At 35.8% G+C, this 15,709-nt stretch overlaps 1 long non-coding RNA gene across 1 annotated transcript; it reads right to left on the bottom strand.

Moving 5' to 3' along the window:
- Positions 1 to 663: 663 nt before the first annotated feature.
- LOC129059288 (uncharacterized) lies at positions 664 to 15,075 on the bottom strand. The gene is made up of 3 exons (XR_008525082.2): positions 15,026 to 15,075; positions 7,406 to 7,655; positions 664 to 3,670 (listed from the first exon to the last, which is right to left on the bottom strand). It is a non-coding gene; the product is annotated as an uncharacterized LOC129059288 (long non-coding RNA).
- Positions 15,076 to 15,709: the final 634 nt, after the last annotated feature.

Consider the following 15,709-nt stretch of genomic DNA (forward strand, 5'->3'; position numbering starts at 1 on the left):
CTTGTGGACAGAAACGAAGATGCCAGCTTGTGAACAGGAAAAGAACAATTTCTATTGTGTAATTAAGCACGTCAAGAATTTGAGCCTACTAGAAACTACTCTGTTGATATCACAAATCACAATTATCAAGTACCACTTCATAAACATAAATCTCAAGAATAATCACTAAGGTACATGCCCCCAGTCTTTTGGCTTCTTTAGAGACATTTATTCATATTACATTTTATTTCAATACCTTACCTTTTCAAAAGAGGTTGTAATTATAACAACAATGCCACAACAATTCCCTTATGGGTATAGAAATTAGGCTGAATAATAAAATTATTTTTATATAGTCATATTGTCCTCCATGCACCAACCACTTCAGTTACCTAGTTCATATTAAAAAGAATAAAATATTTTGCATTATTTATCCTCCTGTCTTATTGATAAAGAGGGAACTCTCAAACACCTTATCAATATGGTATCCAGACTATCATCTAATTATTTTTCCCAGGGAATGGATATTTATTATTTACGCATATTGTTAAATGGTTTTAAATAAATAATAATATCTGGAAGAGCTTTGAGTAAATAGTATTTCTTCTGAACTGAAAAGGTTATTATGATTTTTTTTTAAATTTATGTATTTATAGAAGTTATGACCCCCTCCTCCCCCGAAATTCATCCTTACTTCAGAAATATTGACTCTCCATTTTTTCTGGCATAAAAATTCCCTTCACAGTAAGTTATGATCCAGGCATAAAATTCAATCTCATCATACCTTTTTTATTTTAAACCACAAAACTGTACCCTTCACCTTTATTATCCAATCTATGTACCTGAAATTGGGTTGTAAATGACACGTTACCTTAAAGATTAAAATCACACTGAAAGAGAAGTTTTACTAACATGAAGGGAAAAGGGGCAGGCTTTCACCTGACATTGTGCCCTTTTAAATTTACAGACATATTTTGGAGATACTGAAGGTTTGGTTCTAGACCACCACCACTGTAAAGCAAATGTAGCAACAAAGCAAGTCACACAAATTTTTTGGTTTTTCAATGCATGTAAGAGTTACGTTTACACTATATCGTAACCTACTACGTGTGCAATATTATGTTTAAAAAATAATGTGCACACCTTAATTTCAAAATACTTTTATTGCTAAAAATTGTTAACAATCATCTGAGCCATCGGTGAGTCCTAATCTTTTGCTGGTGGAGGGTCTTGACTTGTTGTTGGTGGCAACTGACCAATCAGGGTGATGGTTGCTGAAGGATGGGGTGCCTGCAGTAATTTCTCAAAATAAAACAGCAATAAAGTTTGCAATATTGCTTGATTCTTCCTTTCACAAAAGATTTCTCTGTAGCATGCAATGCCATTTGAATGCATTTTATCCTCAGTAGAACTTCTTTTCAAATTAGAGTCAATCCTCCCCAACCTTGTTACTGCTTTATCAACTCAAGTTTTCATAGTATTCTAAGTCCTTTATTGCCATTTCAACAATGTTCACATCTTCTTCACCACGAAGAGATTCCATCTCAGAAATCATTTTATTTGTTCATCCATAAGAAGCAACTCCTCATCTTTTCAAGTTTTACAATGAGAATGCAGCAATTCAGTCACATCTTCAAGATCTACTTTTAACTCTGGTTCTCATCATTTTCACTTCATCTGCAGTTACTTCCTCCACTGAAGTCCTGAACCCCTCAAAATCATCAATGAGGGTTGAAATCAATGTCTTTCAAAGTCCTCTGACATCAATATTTTGACATCCTCCCATGAATTACAAATGTTCTTATTAGAATCTGGAATGCTAATTCCTTTCCAGATCCACCAGAGGAATCACTATCTAGGACAGCTATAGCTTTATTAAATGTATTTCTTAAATAATAAGATTGAAAGTCAAAATTACTCCTTGGTCCATGGACTGCAGAATGAATATTATGTTAGCAGGTATGAAAACAATATTAATTTCCTTGTACATCTTTAGAAGAGATCTGATATGACAAAGTGCATTGTTAGTGAGCAGTTATATTTTGAAAAGTATCTTTCTTTTGAGCAGTGGATCTCAACAGTAGGCTTAAAATATTCAGTATACCATGATATAAACAGATGTGTTATTATCCAGGCTTTGTTCTTCCATTTATAGAACAGAGGCAAAATAGATTTAGTATGATTCTTAAGAGCCCTAGACTTTTCAAAACAGTAAATGAACATTGGCTTCAACTTAAAGTCACCAGCTGCATTGGCCCCTAATAAGAAAGTCAGCCTGCCCTTTGAAGCTTTGAAGCCAGGCGTTGACTTCTCCTCTCTAGCTGTAACAGTTTTAGATGGCAACTTCTTCCAATGGAAGGCTGTTTGGTCTACATTAAAAATCTGCTGTTTAGTGTAACCACTTTCATCAACGATCTCACCTGGACCTTCTGGATACTTCTTGGAGTTTTCCATCGGCACTTGTTGTTTCACCTTGCACTTTTATATCATGGAAACAGCTTCTTTCCTTAAACCACACGAACCAACCTCTACTAGCTTCACACTTTTCTCCTGCAGCTTCCTTGCCTGTGTCAGCCTTCATAAAATAGAAGAGTTGGGGCCTTGCTCTGAATTAGGCTATGGCTTAAGAGAATGTTGTGGCCTGTTTGATCTTCTATCTGAACCAACAAACTTTTTCCATATAAGCAGTAAGGTTGTTGTACTTTCTTATCATTAGTGTATTCAGTAGAGTACCAATTTTAATTTCCTTCTGGAACTCTTCCTTTACATTCACAACTTTGCTGTTTGTCACAAGAGGCCTAGCTTTCTGCCTGTCTTGGCTTTCAACATATCTTCCTCACTAAACTTAATCATTTCTAGGTTTTGATTTAAAGTAGGGGTGTCCAAACTTTTGGCTTCCCTGGGCCACATTGGAAGAAGAAGAATTGTTTTGGGCCACACATAAAATACACTAACACTTAACAATAGCTGATGAGCTTCTAAAAATTGCAAAAAAACTCATAATTTTAAGAAAGTTTACATATTTGTGTTGGGCCACATTCAAAGCTGTCCTGGGCTGCATGCAGCCCACAGGCTGTGGGTTAGACAAGGTTGATTTAAAGTGAGAGATGTGTGACTCTTCCTTGCACTTGAACACTTAGAGGCCTAATTTCAATATTGTTCTATTACAGAGAACAGGGAGGCCTGAAGGCAAGGAAAGAGATTGAATAATGGCTGGTTGGTAGAGCAGTCAGAAGACACACAATATTTATTGATTAAATTTGACATCTTATAGGGATACAGTTTGAGATGCCACAAAACAATTACCATAGTAACATCGAAGGCCACTTATCACAAATAACTATAGCAGATATAATAATATAGAAAAAGTTTGAAATATTGCAAGAATTACTAAAATATGACACAGAGACACCAAGTAAGCACATGCTGTTAGTAAAATGCTGTTGATGATCTTGCTCAATTCAGGAGTGCTGCAAACCTGCAATTTGTAAAATATGTAATACCTGTGAAGCACAATAAAGCAAAGTGCAATAAAACAAGGTATGTCTGTAATTTCCTTTTAGCTAAAGAGTCTTTCCCCATCTTTTACACCTGGAAAAATTCCTCAAGATATGAGCCATACACCTCCCCGCCCTCTTACAGACCTTTCCTTGATCCTTCCACTGTCTTCAGGTAAAATGGATCATTCCATCTGTTGAACACAAATAAACAAAACAACAAAAATTACTCACAATGTCTCTTACATATCTCTATCCCAATAGTTAATACACAGATTTGTAAACTTTTTGTTTACATGCCAATTTCCTCGAATAAAGTGCAGCCATCTGTCTTTTTATCTTTTTAATCCCCAGAACATACTTAAGACTCAATAATTTACTTGCCTAGCCAGTGCATGGGCTTGACTACTACTGTTTTAAAAATGAAAATGTGTAGGGGTAAAGTTTCAGGCGTAAGAACTTATCTTCATCTCTATAATGCTTTCTGACTAGGTTAATTGTAAAATCTAAAGCTCTACTGGTGCTATTTTTAAATGGAAACTCACTTTTACAGTGTAAATATTAGGTAGAGTTCTAGTGGTATAATCAATTATATAGCATTAGGTTAATTAGAAAGAGAAAAATCCCCACAGCACTGAAATCTATGGCAACTCCTTCAAAATTTGCTGGTTGAGATCTGTAGAACTAGCCTGACAATAAAAAAAAAATCATTCCTTAGCAATAACAACTGTGGTGTATTGATAACCAATACTTTAAATCTCTGCAGATTTAACAAACAGTACCTACTGCTTTGGAACCTCGATGCAGTGAAAAGCATGGGATTTTAGCAATAGCAAGCAACAGGAACTAACACTAGTCACACACAAAAATTGATGGAGTGGGTTTGAGGATTGGTTTAGAAAGCACAGAGCTGACTGAGTTATTGCCACTTGGTGCAGCCGGTACATTAGGGATAATAGCTGTGCAGACCCTGGATAGTTATAGATACTAGCTCAGCAGAATCTAATCTCACCTAGAGAGAAATATTTATATTTAGTATACAAGATTTTTTCAAAGGCATGGAAAGAGAGTCCACAATACACATTTGGATGGGATTTGTTACATGGATGAGAGTAAAAAAATACTATCTTAAATGGATTACCTGTGGGCATTAGAACCTGCGAGCTAGCGAAGCTACTAGCTGAAACCTTCATCAAAATGTAGTCATTACAACTGTGTTTCCTGAGATAAATCAGATTTAAAAATCCAATACAGTGCACACAATAGCATCCCTGAGAAAGCTCTCACCATGCAGATATGATCCACTTAGGAATAAAGGATATGTCTAATGTATTTAGCAACAATTAATACTGGCTTTTGTCATCATCTTTGAAGTTGAAGTAGTTGGTCTCTGTCAACTCTTGTCTTCAAAGTTAAGAATTTGTCGTATTTAAGTTTTTCAACCATGACTAAATGTATTCCTTAAGGATATGTGTTCCCACTACTGAACTTCCTTAGAAAATTGGTGGGCCTGCAAAGTAAATTATAATGTTCAATTATTTTCCTAATAAAACAACTAACTTTGCTTTATGCTCTACGAACGTCCTCAGGAAAGAGAAACTAGAGAGAATTAGGTAAATTTCTTCTCTCATTATAAAGTGATATGCATTAAAAATAAAATAATCAGTGACCATAGTTTGAAATTATTTCCACAATCTTTAGCATTAGATTCACCATTTGTGCTCTATGCTCATTTCTACTGAAGCTCAAGGTTAGAGGAATAATGTTTAAACCTGTAGTCAGAGAGAAAAGGTAATTCTAGAAACAGTTTTAGAAAGCAAACTTTGCATGTACCAGAATGGAAATATATGAACTTTTAAGGAGAAGTCCTATCAGAGTAAGAATAATCCCAAAGTGTAACAAATGGTATGACATAGTGAGTCTTGTTTTGGTAACATCAAGCATAATATTTTACACAGTATTGGTAAAAAGACAACTGGGCGTTTGTTGAGGTATTGAGTTCACGTTGTCATGTGTACCACAGGGAAATTTCTCAGTAAATGAGAAATTCTTCAGATAGCTTGTCATGTCCTTACCAGCCAACCAGAGAATTAAATTGCTACTCATGCTTAGCAAAGTGCAACAGGGCAGTTATGGGGTCAAATTTTCCAGGACCTTTGTAGCTAATTAGTGGGAATTCAAAGGTTATTCTCTGGAACTCTAAGGAAGTTGCTGACTTGTCTCTGTTTCTCCTTTCTGGCATTCCTTCCCATAAGCTAAGGTATTTTATGAGACTTTTTTTTATTTCTACCATTTAGATCCTATTGTAAACCTATACTTGCAATGCAACTTCAAATACAAAACCACTTTTTCTAATCCAAAACAGAAATAAATTTGATTCATAAATGGCTAATGGGACATTTTTGAGATGCTGCATACATATTGGGAACTCTTTCTGCTTATAGGCTCATAATTTATCTACCCACAGGTAACTGTTAACTGTGCACAGAGGCCTATCTATTGTGTAGTAATAGTATTACTGTCACATAATTTTATTAGTTCCTCAAAACCACTTTGGAGATGATAGCTCAGAATTATGGGATCAGGGATAGAAGTATCTTGTCTTACCCCAATTAGAGAGGGACAACCTTTTAAACAAATGACACTCCTAATCCATTTATATCTAGTATCACCAAAATCAAACTTGTTTTGTTTTGTTTCTGAGACAGAGTTTCGATCTTGTCACCCAGGCTGGAGTGCAATGGTGTGATCTCGGCTCACTGCAAACTCTGCCTGCTGGATTCAAGCAATTCTTCTGACTCAGCCTCCCAAGTAGCTGTGATTACAAGCATGCGCCACCACGCACAGCTAATTTTGTATTTTTAGTAGAGATAGGGTTTCACCATGTTGGCCAGGCTGGTCTTGAACTTCTGACCTCAGGTGATCTGCCCACCTTGGCCTCCCAAAGTGCTGGGATTGCAGGCATGAGCCACTGCGCCCAGCCCCAAATCAAACTCTTGATTACACCAACTCCATGTCCATCCCAAGCCATTCCTTCTGTATTCCCCATTTCAATATGTGATATACACCCAGTTGCTCCAGACAAAATCTTTGAATCATCATTGATTCTTTCTTCACCCTCAATTTTCCCATTCAAACTATCAACAAGTCCTGTTAGTACTATTACCAAAATATATCTTGAACCCATCTATCTATCTTCATAGTCAATACCTATGATTTCAACCTCATTATTACAATCATCTCCTACACTGCCTACTTCTACCCTTGCCTGCCTACAATATGTCATTTGCCTGCTGTTGTTTGGGATTCAAAATGCAAATCTGCTAATCTTTCTCAGTTTTAGAAAACACTTGTGTGACTTCTCATTGAACCTTGGGTAAAATCAAACTTCCTTATAGCAATGCAACTTAAAGTGTGTTTTATGAACTGGTGCCAATCTATGATATGATATGATAAGTACAAAAATTAAGAGAATCATTTAGAATGTTTATACTAATTTGACAGTACTATGACATCTATCTATGTGAGCAGTGAACTCGTTGTGTTGCAAGTGTAGACCAGTTCTAGTATTGCCAGGATCATAGGTTAGGTTATGTGTGGCTTGGTGGGCACACGGGTTTTGGAGAATAGACCCCCATGTCATTCTACTACAAATCATAGATTTTAAGAGAATAGTCCTTCACCACAAAGAGTTTGAGAAACTCTTTCTGCCATCTGCAATCTGGCACCAGCCCCTTTCCATTCCCTCTTGGACCACTTGCCTCCTCCTTTTCTGTACTGGACCACAGGAGCCTTCTGACTTCCAAAACAATTAATGATCTTTCTCCCCTCAGCCTTTTGCACTTGCATTTCCTCATGTCTGTAATAATCATCAGCCCATCCCATCAATTCCTTTGATATATTCTTACAACTAAGAATTAGGTTTGTACCTTCTGTTTAGAGAAATTCCACATGCTTTTTTCTTCCCCAAATGTTCTTTTTCCAATTTCCTCTCTTATTTTGAAGAACTGTCTGTTTCTTTTCATTTGCTTTGAAGACTTTTTTTCCTTCTTTTTTTTTTCTTTTACTGCTCCCTTCTCTTTAGCAGTTGTCTTCTAGGACATGCTTCTGGACATGAAGTGGTTTCTTTCTGCTTTATGTCTTTGGGCTGACATGCGTCCATTTCATTCTTTCAGCATTCTGAAATATAGTGACCAAAAGGCATATTTCTTTTCCACTTTTCCAAAGCTCAGCTCATTTCAGTTAGACAATCAAGTGGTTGCCAAAGTTTGCCTTTGTTGCTCAGCCGACATGAAGAAGGGAGTATTCTGAGTGTCAAGTGTAAGACAGTCCAGTTTGTGAGAAAAAAAGACAGGCAGAGATTACTATAACATAGGGAGACAGGGAGTGAAGGGAAAACTAAAAAGGAAACCAATAAGAAGAACAAATGGCAGCTACAGACAAAGCTATACTTTTCTAGCATCATTTAATACTATGAAAAGCTAAATATATTCCTTAGGGTATTCACTGATTTAAAACTTTAATAGTACATTTATGGACCTCAACCAAAATGAATTGCTGACCTCTGATTTTGATGTTATTTTAGGTGTTCTGCAGGACCAGATATAATCCATGCAGAAAATAAAACTAAGTCTTGGGTGAAATCCATGTGAAAATAATTTCTTGTCAATATATGGCTTTGAAAAAATTTGCAATTAGATATACTGGATTGATTCTTGTAATAATATCTCATCTAAGGTTATTTTTCCAATTAAATCTACCATTCCAAAACCCATTGCAAGCATTACTAAACTCAAGTATTTTTATAGACAGGTGCAAATTATTTAAAGATCTCTCTTTTTAAAAATTTAAGTGCTAGAATTCTTGGGGGTTATAATAAACAGTAGGAAATGTTAAATTTCCTAGTTCAATAAAGAAAAGGAAATTTTGCAGTTCTTTGATTTTTAGGAATATCACTACAGGGAAAAGAATAACATGTGTCTACAAGCAGCCAAGCTGTTGATTACTAGACTAAGCAGTATTTAATAAAAGACAAAGAAAAAAATAGAAATAGGCTGGGTGTGGTGGCTCACACCTGTAATCCCAGAAATTTGGGAGACTGAGGCAAGAAAATTGCTTGAGCTCAGGAGTTCAAGATCAGCCTGGGAAACATAGCAAGACCTAGTCTCTACTAAAATTAAAAATAAAAGTCAGTTGGTCATGGTGGCACCTGCCTATAGTCCAAGCTACTAGAGTGGCTGAGGTGAGAGGGTCACTTGAGCCCAGGAGATCGAGGCTGCACTGGGCTATCATCATGCCACTGCACTCCAGCCTGGATGACAGAGCATGCCCTTATCCAAAAAAAGAAAAGAAAAGAAAAGAAAAAGGGTAACAAACAATGCTTTAATTTGATAATAATAACATCATTAAAGAGGGAATGGAGAACAGAAAAAGGCTAAATCTTTGTCCCAGTGCTTCTTTCCCACAGCCAATGTCATGTCAGGAAGGTATTGTGCCAAAGGTCAGAAGAAATGTTGTGATAAACTACCCCATCTTGTTCTGAACGATGAAATTCTCTTGCTAACTGTTCTGTTTCCTCCTCCTCCATTGTCACCAGAATGCTACCATTCACTCTCACCTGGACCACTGCAATAGCCTCATCTCTGTCTCTTTACTTCCAAATGTATCTTTCTCTAATTTGTTATTCTCCTTCAATCACCGTTTTTTTGTACAAGATATAAATTGATCTGCTTAAATCTGTCAGTACTTTCCCATTGCCTGTATACTCTTTCTTTAGCCATAGAAAGGACATAGGATGCAAAGTCTAGCCCTCACCTCTCTGTAACTCTCTCTATAACTCATTCTATCCCATTCTTTCTTGGTTCTTCATGTGCCATTTTAGGGGGCAGGGGGCTTCTGAATAAGAACCCCAAAAAAAGAGGAAAGGGGGAGGGGTAGGAGAAAAAGGAGGAAGAAGAGGAAAAGAAAAAGAGGAAAGAAGAAGAGGAGGAGGAGATGAAAGAGGGAGAGAGAAAAGGGGAAGGGGAGGAGAGGGAGAAAAAAGGGAAGAAAGGAAAGAAATGTGAGGACATGGGGGATGGAGGGAGGGGGAGGAGGAGGAGGAGAGGAGGAGGATGGGGAAGAGGAAGAGTGAAAGAGAATTTAAACAGGAGAGAATGGGGTAGTGTTGAGGAGTATTTGAGAAAAGATCTGTATCTTGTTTACTTCCCAAATGCTAAGTTGGCTGAGTACTAAGATCATATCTATTTTTTCCATCATTGAATACTTAGAGCCTAGCATGGTACCTGACACATAACAGACACTCAATAAATATATGTTCATGAATGCATTTGTTCTAAATTTGCAAAATCTAGTGAAATGGCTTATTCCTTTGTAATTAATTTTCAGTACTCGTGTCTATTGAACAGCAACATAATGTCATTTACAGAAATCGCAAAAGATACAAAAGGAGAAGAATAAGGTAGTGAAAATCAATACTATTGACACCTTCCAAAGAATAATTATGGCTAACATTTGCTATATATCTTTTGGAAATTGCACTAGTCAAACTTTGTTTCCTGCCTTTCTTATCCTATTTTTTAAGTCATACTATATGCAATGATAGGTTGTTCCGATTTCTTCCAATAGTATAACATAGATATTTTCAGTGTGGCATACATTTATTTAAAAATTACTTTCATTGGATCAATAATGCCTCTGGATCACTTATTTTAGCTCCAAATAATTTGAAAAAAAAATGACTTTTCATCTTAGTGCCTCCTATAGTTACTCAGCCCCATAGCCATCCCCACTGCCAACAACATGATGTTTGACAACGGACAGTTGAAAGGAAATTCTCTAATTTCTTCATGCACCTGTTTACCCTGGTTGGAAATGCCATGGTTAATCTGAACAACCCCATTTTGTGGAATCAGCCAGATCCCTTGAATACGTCCAAAACTTTTCTACCTGATATGGAAGAGTCTCTCTGCGCCCCATTAGACTCTTAACAAGCAGAGCTTTACTGCCAGAAAAAAACAAGCAATAGATGAAGCCAGGTTTTCTCTTTCTGTCTCCATCTTCCTCCCTCAAAGTAAGGAGTTTCCTAAATCTGCTGTATGGACAGGAAACAATAACATACACAACTCTCTCTACCCTCAGGTCATTGGTCCCGGAGCATCAAGAAAGAAAACACTGAACAAAAAGCAGTCTTATTTAAGACCTTAGATTTCAAGTGCAGAAGTATGCTGGTTACATTTATTTTCCATTTTAAAAATGGAAATTTTTGAAAAGATTTACATAATGATAAGAAAGATTGTTTATAATATCATCAAGTTAAAAGCAAGAAATAAAATTCTATTTTCAGTAGCATATTATATTTAAGTGCACAGTATATGGAGGCAGATTGCCTGAGTTTGTATCCTAGATCTGCAACTTACTAGCCTTGTAATCTTGGGCAAATTACTTAAACTCCTTCTGCCTCCTGCCTTTCTTTATTCTTAATTGAGGTGAAATTCATATAACACAATTAACCATTTTTCACTGTATGATTCAGTGACACTTAGTGCAAACACAATGCTTCGCAACCATCACCTCTCTCTAGTTTCAAAACTTTTTTCATTACCCCAGAAAAGCACTGTATCACATTGAGTTATTCCATACTACCTTCTCCCCTTCATTTCCTAGCAATTAATTTATTTTCTGTCTCTTTTTGCATATTCTAGCTATTTCATATAAAAGGAATCATGTAATACATAAGCTTTTTACCTGGCTTCTTCACCTAGCATAATGTTTTCAAGTTTGACCCACAATGTAGAATTTAAAAAAGCAGTATGTACTCCATTCTTTTCCATGGCAGAATAATATTCCATTGTACAGCTATACAAAAATTTGCTTATCTATTTATCCATTAATTAACATTGAAGTTAATTTGTTTAATAGTCCTTATTTTATAGGGTTCTTATGAAGATCTAACTAATTAATATTTGGACAGCACACAAAATACTGCTTATTTCTATGTTTCTTAAAATGGATATAGTTTTATACTTGTAACAGTATATGTTATTCATATTTGTATATTTATGGAAATCACTGGTCAAAAATATACCAAATAGATAACAATTACTTTGCTAAGTGTTGATATTGTGAATGGCTTTTATATTTTCTGAGGGTTTTATATTTTTTGAAATTTTAGATAAATGTATCCCTTTTATGTAAAATACATAAAAATTAAAATTACTTTGTGAGATACACTTAATCATTATTCATATGTAATTTCAGCATCATGTCTATCCGTTTAGAATTCGTCTAACAAACAGTTTCATGAGTACATGTGCACATGGAATTTAATGTTTTTTTAAAACTATATTTTTGTATTTTCCAACGGCAATTGTCCTAAGTAAAATTTGCCCTAGACATTGTCTGCAGCTATCTTTTCCTGTGTGTTATTGCAGTTCTAAAGCTCATGATTTGAGAACCCTCTTGTCCAGGACCCTCAGCCTCCTCTATCTTATCTAGCACCCGTGAGGGTATACTGCTGGTGCTCCAGAGGTAGCGTCATCAAGTTGAAAGCTGCATCACAGAGCCACACTGCAGTGGCTGGTATGAGCCACTTTTTCCTAAAGGGACCATTACACTGACCCTAAACAGGCTTGTATCGGTATTGATATCAGTTCTACTAAGTGTTGAAAACTGCAAGTGAGGCCCATTGGCCGCCAGTAGGAGTGAGAAAGAGGAGAGCAGCAGTGGTTACAGACTCATCCATTATAAGTGTAACCCATGGCAGCATGAAACCTAGTCATCCTAAGCCCATGTTGCAGAAACCGAACGTAAAGTTTCTGGTGTCTTCTTTAGACAATAGCCTAGTCATTGTACTATATCTTAGTCCCTTGTAGAATGAAACTTAGGATATAAAAAATAAAAATCCTACTTTTCCTTTTGTGATTGAAACCAGTTATATAACTTCAGAAAACTACATAATACCTTTAATAATGCATATATGAAATTTACAGAATACTCTCTCTACTCCTTGACTGTGTATCCAGAAAATAAATAAATGTCACTTAATTATAAGATCTGGCTTTTTGTGGTGCCCATATTCAGTTGCTCTATTTTCCACTGTACGGAACAGAATAGGCCAAAGTGATACTCTGTGATGCATGTAAAAACAAGTCAGTTGCATCACTTTTTTTTCTGTTTTTCTACAGCATTTTTTGAAACATTATGTCAAAAATAATTTCTATCATTATCACTTGAGACTATATAAAAATTTCTGCATGCTGTCCTTTGCAATTCATTTCTATCAATAAATATATTTCTATTAGACCTTAAAAAGTATGGCTGTTGTTTTCTTTCTTGCGACTACTATGAATAAAGGGTAGAGATGAAACCACAAACAACTGGAACATTTTCATAAAACTGAAGAGTTATGTCAATAATAATATCCCTAAAAACCAAACAAACTTCCTGAAAACAATATGAAGTAAAAGGGAGGGCCACTTTCAGAGAAACAAAATATCTTCTTACTCTTTTTCATTTTAATTAAAATGAATGAAAACAAAATGAGATAGGAGAAATCATACCTCACTTTCTACGTAGTCCTTCAGGCAAGTTTACTAAATGACACTGGGCAAAATTGAATAAAGGATCTTATAAATTACACTCCTAGAATTCATGACATGCTCTCATATCTCACCAGTGCAATGCTGCATAAGGCTGCAGGAAATTGCCCAGTTCTGTGGTACCAATGTATACTATTATTAGGAACAATGTAACAATTCAAAGTATATCACATTAAAAAGGTTCAGCAACTTTACCATATCAAAATGCCCCTTGAGGCTGGGTGTGATGGCTCACACCTGTAATCCCAGCACTTGGGAAGTCCAAGGTGGGTGGATCACCTGAGGTCAGGAGCTGGAGGCCAACCTGGCCAACGTGGTGAAACTCCATCTCTACTAAAAAAACAAAAATTATCCAGGCATGGTGGCGGGTGCCTGTAAGCCCAGCTACTCTGGAGGCTGAGGCAGGAGAATCACTTGAATCCAGGACACGGAGGGTGCAGTGAGCCAAGATCGCACCACTGCACACCAGCCTGGGTGACAGAGTGAGACTCTGTCTCCAAAAAAATAAATAAATAAATAAAGCCCCCTGAAAAATCACATGCTGTTATATCATGTATCCTGTAATGTTAGATTTTTTTATTTTCATTTCAGTATGAATTTAACGAATAATCACCAAAATCCAAATATGCCTAACTCTATATGAGGTAAACGTAAGTTAGTATTTTGTCTAAAGCAAATGTAAGTAAAAGATTAAGATAGAATATATGTCAAAGATTTGTGGAAAAAATGTTGTGTTCCTTCATAGAGAGGGATGAATGGAGGTAAAGCTGCTCACCTAGTGTGTAACTGCCGAAGGTCAATTCAAAGAGCCCATGGAGCACACGTGTTCTTTCCCATGACCCCAGTTCTCCTTCTCCACATTGAAGCCAGAACAAATTTTCTAAGCATGATCAAGCTTCTGTTATTCCCTGGCTTACAGATGGCTTTCAATCATAAAGAAATTCAAATTCTTTTTTCTTGCCCATAAGGATCAATATCTCTGTCCCCTGCCTGCCACCCTGAATTCATCTTGCACTGCCTTCTGCTCTAGTCACTGTGCTCTGGCCACGCTAGGCTTTCTGATCTGGACATGATTAGCTCATTTACACCTAAGGGCCACCCAGTGCTAAGGGCCACCCAGTCACTCTCCTATCACTTTGCCTTATTTTCTTCCCAGAACGTATTAACAGAAAACTCATTATATTTCCATATTGGCCTCCCAACTAAATTTCAAGAGTAAGGATTTTGCCTATCTTAACTAATTCTTGGTATATAGTAGATTCTCAAATAATATTTGTGCTATGGATAACCATATATAATGACCAATGACTTTGTATCCAGTTTTTCAGAAAATTCTTCCAATACATATTTATCCAAGCATGGAATTGAACAGCAATCGTAAAAAGAAAAGAACTGGATAAAGATCTCTTGTGATTACTTTCAAGATATAGTCTTAGTGAAAGTGAACACCCTTGATAGGAAAAAAAAAAATGCAGATAAAGCCAAGAAGGAAGCAAGGCCAAGACAACAGCAGAAAACAAACAGCCCTCTCCCGCTAATCGTACTTTAGGATCCTGTGGACAAGTTGGTGAGAAGTGGAAATGTTTCCATAAGCCAATTTTTTTTTGTATAGTGAAATTACGTAATATTCTATTCTTTAAAATGAGTTCTAAGGACTAACACAATGACACTTCAGAAAGAATATCAAGATCTCAGCAGCTCAAAACACACACAGGTTATACTGTATGAATGAGAAAAGATCAGCCAATAGTGGTGTTTAGTCACATAACTACTTAGTATGCAAGTATAATGTTTCTTTTTTAAACTATATTACTAATCTTAAAATTATTTTACTTTTAAGCATACAACCACATGTGTGCACATACAGGCAATATAAATTATGACCTTGAACAAATTAACCTGTTTGTATCTCAGTTTTCTCATCAGCAAAATATGGAAAATAGTACTCACCTCATAAAGTTGTTAAAAGTATTAAATAACTTCATACATGTAGAGCACCTAGAAGAGATCATGGCACAAAGTAAATAATATAAATTAACTAACTATATGAAAACAGATTTTGGAAACACATTAAATACGCCTACTCTCATTAGATTGTAGTTATTGTATCATGTATACCAGTAGTAAACATTCAGTAACTACTTAATGCCTAACCAATCATAAGTATTTACATTAATCTGGAAAAGGGATCACAAACACTTAAGAGAAAATGATTTAAAGAACAAATTTAGAGAGGTTAATCTAGTACTAATAAAATCAATCCATTCATAAGATTAAGTTAATTCAACCCTAAGGGAAAAACACACTAATAGCATTAGTAAAATGCTTAGCAGTTGACAAGCATTTTCACATACATTATCTCATTTAAGCTCCATAATTATACTTATGATGACTAAAATTTAAAATGTTTATGGGATTTACTTGTGATCACATTTCTAATAAATACTGATGCCATTCCAAATCCTGGACAGGTGTTGCTTTCATAACATTTTATATTTCCTTCAAATTCACTAAAGAAAAAGCACATGAACTAGATAGTTTCATTTCACATTATTCTTTCAATAAATATGTATTCAGCACCTACTATGTGCCAAGCATTATTCTAAGTATAGGAGATAGAGTGGTTTTAAAAAA

Source organism: Pongo abelii, chromosome 4 (genome assembly GCF_028885655.2).
Source record: "Pongo abelii isolate AG06213 chromosome 4, NHGRI_mPonAbe1-v2.0_pri, whole genome shotgun sequence".
Classification (NCBI taxonomy): domain Eukaryota; kingdom Metazoa; phylum Chordata; class Mammalia; order Primates; family Hominidae; genus Pongo; species Pongo abelii.